Source organism: Vigna unguiculata, unplaced genomic scaffold, assembly GCF_037176805.1.
Source record: "Vigna unguiculata cultivar grain cowpea cultivar isolate G323 ecotype 2 unplaced genomic scaffold, ASM3717680v1 ptg000336l, whole genome shotgun sequence".
Taxonomy (NCBI): Eukaryota; Viridiplantae; Streptophyta; class Magnoliopsida; order Fabales; family Fabaceae; genus Vigna; species Vigna unguiculata.
The window spans coordinates 33223-41177 of record NW_028196971.1 but is presented as its reverse complement, the minus strand read 5'-3'; the positions used below and the strand labels follow the sequence as shown (position 1 = coordinate 41177).

The 7955-nt window shown below is 31.5% G+C and overlaps 1 non-coding gene across 1 annotated transcript; it reads right to left on the bottom strand.

Moving 5' to 3' along the window:
* Positions 1–5533: 5533 nt before the first annotated feature.
* TRNAR-UCU (transfer RNA arginine (anticodon UCU)) lies at positions 5534–5605 on the bottom strand. The gene has a single exon. It is a non-coding gene; the product is annotated as a tRNA-Arg (tRNA).
* Positions 5606–7955: the final 2350 nt, after the last annotated feature.

Sequence of the window (7955 nt, the reverse complement as noted above, 5' to 3'; positions counted from 1 at the left end):
GAAAGTAGACAAATCAAAAGGGAAAGGAGATGTTTGAATAAAAATAATTCCCTTTTTTCAACTTCTTTTTTTAGAGGACAGGACAATATGAATGTTTTATTATGCTCTATCAACACATTAAAAAGATTATACGATATATCTGCTGTGGAAGTAGGTCAACATTTCTATTGGCAAATAGGGGGTTTCCTAGTACATGCCCAAGTACTTATTACTTCTTGGGTTGTAATTGCTATCTTATTGGTTTCAGCCATTCTAGTTATTCGAAATCTGCAAACCATTCCCACTTTCGGTCAGAATTTATTTGAATATGTTCTTGAATTCATTCGAGACGTGAGCAAAACTCAGATTGGAGAAGAATATGGTCCGTGGGTTCCTTTTATTGGAACTTTGTTTCTATTTATTTTTGTTTCTAATTGGTCAGGGGCTCTTTTACCTTGGAAAATCATCCAATTACCTCATGGGGAGTTAGCTGCACCCACAAATGATATAAATACTACCGTTGCATTAGCTTTACTTACATCAGTTGCATATTTCTATGCGGGTCTTTCAAAAAAAGGATTAGCTTATTTTAGTAAATACATCCAACCAACTCCAATCCTTTTACCGATTAACATATTAGAAGATTTCACAAAACCCTTATCCCTTAGTTTTCGACTTTTCGGAAATATATTAGCTGATGAATTAGTAGTTGTTGTTCTTGTTTCTTTAGTACCTTTAGTAGTTCCTATACCTGTCATGTTCCTTGGATTATTCACAAGCGGTATTCAAGCTCTCATTTTTGCTACTTTAGCTGCGGCTTATATAGGTGAATCCATTGAAGGCCATCATTGACTAGTTTTCTCAAAAATAGTCTTTTTTGTTTAGCTTGCCACACATATATTGTGGCTCAATAGAATCTACAAAATAAACATCTATCTATAGATATATAGATAGATATAGATAGATCTATTCGATTAGTATATATTAGTTTGGATATTCAAAAAAAATGAATAGCTAGAATTAGAATTCTGTATGATATTTACGTTTACAATGTGTGATAAAAAGATACTATATAGAATGTTAGTAGATTCTCGTTTGATTCACATTTAATTCAACAATTGATCAAAAGATAATTAAAAACATTTAGATCACCCAATTTCCTATATTTCTTTGAAACATTAATGAAATCGAATGAATTTATTTAGATTGATTGTATCCATATGGGATAAGAGAATAAGAAAAGAGGGAAGGGGAGCTTAAAAAAAAACATGATAAAAAAAATAGAAGTGAGGGGATCAGTCAAGGTTTTTTAGGTTTCAAAGAATGAATTTCAATTTCGATTGAATCTAAAACACAAAGAAAATTAGTTTACAGCATAGAAGAAACCTATGTATATGTGATATGATATTATAGATGAACTAGTTTTATATGAACTAACCATATATCTGAAATAACTAATCTTTTCTATATAAAAAAGGCCTCGCTATTACTGTCAATTTCTATAGGGATAGAAAAGCAAAGTCCTTGCGTTTCAGCTCTAATTGTGAATTGAAAATTAAAAAACTAAAGAAATTGTATAAAAAAACGAAGAATTCAAAGAATGATTCCAAAATTAAGGTAAGAGAAGAACAAAGATTATACAGATTCACCCCCAAAACTATGTAGTTCGAGACGAAAAAAGAAATCTCGAAGTAATTCGTTTAATAACTATTATTTTCAATTTTTAATTCTTATTTTTATTAATTACTTTAACTGAAAAAGTCTTGGTAATTGAAAAATGAAGTCAGAATTTATTAGTCGATTATATCATTAACTATTTCTTTCTTTTATATGTAGGTTACGAGGAAATTCTCATGAATCCAATTATTTCTGCCGCTTCTGTTATTGCTGCTGGATTGGCCGTAGGGCTTGCTTCTATTGGACCTGGGGTTGGTCAAGGCACTGCCGCAGGGCAAGCTGTAGAGGGGATTGCACGACAACCAGAGGCAGAGGGAAAAATACGGGGTACTTTATTACTTAGTCTGGCTTTTATGGAAGCTTTAACAATTTACGGGCTGGTTGTAGCATTAGCACTTTTATTTGCTAATCCTTTTGTTTAATCCTAAAAAGATAAAAATACATATGTGGACTTCCTTTTTCGAATTATATTAATAATTCACTCCTACAATTCTTTATCTGTTCGGATAAGAACACAGGAGAAGGACTAATTGAAAGGTATTCACATACTTATTCACCCTCTTTCTTCTTTTTGTTTAGTCCAATGAACCCCTCTTTTATTTTATTTCTTTTAAGATAATTTTTTGAAAGTGTTCAAACTAGATAGATTTTGCAATTGATAAAAGAACTGGTATCTAATTCTAAGAAGTATCATTCTTTTAGGGAATCTTCCAATTGATTGACCAATCCAAATTATATCAAATTCTATAATTATATATTCCAATTAGATTATTATATTATCTATCTAATAGGAATATTAGAAAGATAATTAGTCTATTCATAAGAGGAGATGAGATCATATGAAAAATATAACCGATTCTTTCCTTTGTTTGGGCTCCTGGCCATCCGCCGGAAGTTTCGTGTTTAATACCGATATTTTAGCAACAAATCCAATAAATCTTAGTGTAGTGTTAGGTCTACTGGTTTTTTTTGGAAAGGGAGTGTGTGCGAGTTGTTTATTTCAAAGAATAAATTGGATTTAACCAAACTGCACTTTTTAGTTTAGTTAGAATTAAGAAAATGTGCAGAATCCCGCGAATTACTTCTGAATTCATTTTCTTTTTTGAATAAATTAAGAAAAATCTTAAAGAACCATAGCATTTCGCGCTTTATTGGTAATCCACTTTGATTCTCTATTTACCAAAAATTTTGGACTATTACCATGGTTAAAAAGAGTTTGAAGTCTATACGCAGTGTAGTACTCTTTCTACCGCTATATTAATACAGAAAGGAAACGGTTTCAAAAAAATTATTCGATTTTTTTTCGATATAAAACACTCATGTCGATAAAAAAAATGGCTTGAATCCTATTTATGGCGAGAAATAAAAAACGGGTGAATTTAAACCTCCCCTTTGTACGATGCGTAATCGATGGATGACCTATGTATAAATTCAAAAGAAGTCTTTGGATTTGAATAAAAAAACAACTTTGTTGACATATATTTGTTTGGTCAAAAGAGTCCTCCGAATATTCTAGTCTTATATTGGTAATTGTTTTCACTTTGAATAGAGAAGAGAGGATAGGCTCATTACATAAAAAATTGGTAAATTTCCGATAAGTAATTGAGTGTGAGAGCCAAATGAATCGAAAGATTCATGTTTGGTTCGGGAAGAGATCATAGACATTTTGAAATGGATGGAAAGAGAGTCTACTTTCATTACGTGATTTATTAGATAATCGAAAACAGAAAATCTGGAGAACTATTCGAAACTCAGAAGAATTACAGGAAAACGCCATTGAACAGCTCGAAAAAGCCCAGGCCCGCTTAAGGAAAGTTGAAACAGAAGCAGATCTGTTTCGGGTGAATGGCTATTCTGAGATCAAACGAGAAAAATTGAATTTAATTAATTCAATTTATACGACTTTGGAACAATTAGAAAATTACAAAAACGAAGCTATTGATTTTGAACAACAAAGAGTTATTAATCAAGTTCGACAGCGGGTTTTACAACAAGCCTTACAGGGAGCTCTAGGAACTCTAAATAGTTGCTTGAACAACGAGTTACATTTACGTACTGTTAGTGCTAATATTGGCATGTTTGGGATGATGAAATAAAAAAATAACTGATTAGGCTTTCTATTATACAATAGAGTATAGGCATCATTTTTTTCTTATAAAAAATAAATTTAAGATATTTTCATGGTAACCATTCGTGCAGATGAAATTAGTAAAATTATCCGTGAACGCATTGAGCAATATAATACAGAAGTAAAAATTGTAAATACTGGTACCGTACTTCAAGTAGGCGATGGTATTGCTCGTATTTATGGTCTTGATGAAGTAATGGCGGGTGAATTGGTGGAATTTGAAGAAGGTACTATAGGCATTGCTTTGAATTTGGAATCAAAAAATGTTGGTGTTGTATTAATGGGTGATGGTTTGCTGATACAAGAGGGAAGTTCAGTAAAAGCAACAGGAAGAATTGCTCAGATACCTGTAAGTGAAGCTTATTTGAGTCGTGTTATAAATGCCCTGGCTAAACCAATTGACGGTCGAGGAGAAATTTCAGCTTCGGAATCTCGATTAATAGAATCTCCCGCTCCCGGTATTATTTCAAGACGTTCGGTATATGAGCCTCTCCAAACAGGACTTATTGCTATTGATTCGATGATCCCCATAGGACGGGGCCAGCGAGAATTAATTATTGGAGATAGACAAACAGGTAAAACAGCAGTAGCCACAGATACAATTCTCAATCAACAGGGACAAAATGTAATATGTGTTTATGTAGCTGTTGGTCAAAAAGCATCTTCTGTGGCTCAAGTGGTGACTACCTTACAAGAAAGAGGAGCAATGGAATACACTATTGTAGTAGCTGAAACAGCGGATTCTCCAGCTACATTACAATACCTCGCGCCTTATACAGGAGCAGCTCTGGCTGAATATTTTATGTACCGTGAACGTCACACTTTAATCATTTATGACGATCTCTCCAAACAAGCACAGGCTTATCGGCAAATGTCTCTTCTATTACGAAGACCACCAGGTCGCGAAGCTTATCCAGGGGATGTTTTTTATTTACATTCGCGTCTTTTGGAAAGAGCCGCTAAATTAAGTTCTCAGTTAGGCGAAGGAAGTATGACTGCTTTACCAATAGTTGAAACTCAATCGGGAGATGTTTCAGCTTATATTCCTACGAATGTAATTTCCATTACAGATGGCCAAATATTCTTATCGGCCGATCTATTCAATGCTGGAATAAGACCCGCTATTAATGTTGGTATTTCAGTTTCCAGAGTTGGATCGGCGGCTCAAATCAAAGCCATGAAACAAGTAGCTGGTAAATTAAAATTGGAATTAGCACAATTCGCAGAATTAGAAGCTTTTGCACAATTCGCTTCTGATCTAGATAAAGCTACTCAAAATCAATTAGCAAGAGGTCAACGATTGCGCGAGTTGCTTAAACAATCCCAATCAGCTCCTCTTACTGTGGAAGAACAGATAGTAACTATTTATACCGGAACGAATGGTTATCTTGATTCATTAGAAATTGGACAGGTAAGGAAATTTCTTGTTGAGTTACGTGCTTACTTAAAGACGAATAAACCTCAATTCAAAGAAATCATATCTTCTACCAAGACATTCACTGGGGAAGCAGAAGCCCTTTTAAAGGACGCTATTAAAGAACAGATGGAACTCTTTTTATTCCAGGAACAAGTAGAAAAAAATTGATGAATCATTAAATAATTTTGTAATTCAATTTTCCAATTTTTATAATTAGTATCTTTTAATATGTTTTTATTTCATTTGAATATTATATATAATGAATTCGAATCAAAATGTAATAAATCAAAAAAAATAGAAGGACAAGGTTGAAATTAGATATGCAAACAACTTGCGTCCAATAGGATTTGAACCTATACCTAAGGTTTAGAAGACCTCTGTCCTATCCATTAGACAATGGACGCTTCTATTTTATATTTGATTCTTTAACCTTTTTAACTAAACCTTATTAAAAAGATTAAAGAATCAAACAAATATAAAGAATTCTAGAAATTATAAAAATAAAATAAATCAAATATTTAGAATAAAAGAAAAAAAAAATAAAAAAGAAAAATCAATTGAATATAATTGAATATATATAACTAAAACTAAATTAAGAAATGAAAATGAAGAATTGACAAATTCTTTAAGAATTCTAGATTCATTCTCGAAGAAAAAAGATAGATTTAAATAGAATAAAATAGAAGCGGGTAGCGGGAATCGAACCCGCATCGTTAGCTTGGAAGGCTAAGGGTTATAGTCGACGTTGATTCATCATTTTGATTTAACGTCTCTAATTCAAAACTGAACGTGAAACTTTTGTTTCATTCGGCTCCTTTACGGAATGAAGAGATGGACAATAAAAAAAATTGACCCATAACATCTATGTCAGCCTTTTTGTATGAATAGGTTTCAAATATCTTGCTTTTTAGATGATCCCTCTAGAAGAGCAATATTCTAACAATCTATGTTTTTTTTCTAGTTACTTCGTTCTCTATTTCTATTTCAGAAAATCTTTAGGAAAAGAAGAAAATTTCCGTCGAGCTAAAAAAATGTCGATGTCTCTAGTAAACTAAAAGAATCGTTTAATAGCTATTTTGCTTCAATTTTTACTATGCAAAAAAATGGAAGATTTAGTTACGATTAGAAAGAAACTTTGTATATTTCTCTCCATAGATCCTTTAGTAATACTCAAAAAATTCGGATTATAGATCCAATTCCAAAAACTTATGTTTCATAATTTTAAAACTCAATTTGTCAAATTCGATTTGATTCTTCTTGTATACAAATTACAATAATGTATATTATACCGCAAATAATTCATCGAGGGGTATAAAGGAGTCCCTTTAAGTAAAAAATAAAGTTTTTGATCGGCATATGAATCAAATGGGGGATCCCTTAACTTTTGGGGGGTCCTTGAAACGAATCGCACTTTTACCACTAAACTATACCCGCTACAATATCATTATTGTATCTTTTGTTGAACAAAGCAATCAGACAAAATAAAGAAATGGGAGGCATAATATTCTAATAAGTCGAGTATTGACATGTTTCATTAGAGAATCTTCTAATGAAATTTGAAAAACGGGATAATTTTCATTTTTTTATTTTGCTGAAGGTTATATATATATACAATTTACGTTACCAGAAAAAAGAGAGGGAGTAAGAAAAGAGAACATTTTTATATTATCTTATTTTGGTTTTATCTCATAGGAATCTATCCGTATCTCTTATTTTTTTTTTAATTACAAATATTTTTACAAATATTTTTTTTTCGAATAAAATATATTCAAATAAAGAATTTTTCTTCAATATTCATGGGAATAAAAGAAAAAGAGCCCGACTAGGTACTGGCCGGGCTCATTGGCTGTATAAAAAGAAAAAAAGAAAACTAAAATATATAGAATAATAAAAAAAAGATAGATAAGATAAAAAAGAATAAAAAAAAAGCAAGTCTCTTTTTTTTTTAAGCTCCCTTTTTGTTCTTCTTGTTTATGTGATATAACATAAACAAAGTAATTCTTTTTTTTTTCAATTGGGGAGAGATGGCTGAGTGGACTATAGCGTCGGATTGCTAATCCGTTGTACAAATTCTTGTACCGAGGGTTCGAATCCCTCTCTTTCCGTTGATAATTTGGTATTTTTTTTTGAACTTGTTTTTTTTATTTACTAGTTAAAGATGTTAAAATAGAGAAAATCCTAAAAATATTTCAAAATTCCGCACAAGCAAGAAAACACAGAATCCACTTTTTTCTTATTCTATTCTTCACGTCCTGGATTACGTCCTGGATCGTTAGATAGGAATCCGAAGATGAAAAGAGAAACGAAAAAGATCACTACCGTATAAACAAAAAGTTTTAGAGTAAGCATTATGAAATCTCCAAGATAATTAAAAAACGACAAAGAAAGAGAATAGATTCTCTTATATTACAACATATTTTGTTTCTTTTAATACTAAGATACTAAGTTTCTAAAAAATGAAGTTTTTTTAGGATATGAGGAGATATATATATATGAGTTTCGAAAATGAATTGATAGTAAGAGTAGATTATTTTATTACAAATTATCAATAATTCTTTTGACCAAAAATCCTTTTTTTCTGTAATCTAGGTATTCGATTGGTGAGGGGTTCCAATCGAATAATCGGATTAGGTTTTTTCAATTCAAAAAACGTAAATGATGAGAAGGTCCCTTTTTTTCCTATATATTGAAAAATTTCAATATTGGAATCCAGAAGTCACACTGTAAGACTTATCTGATCTTATAAATTGTTAA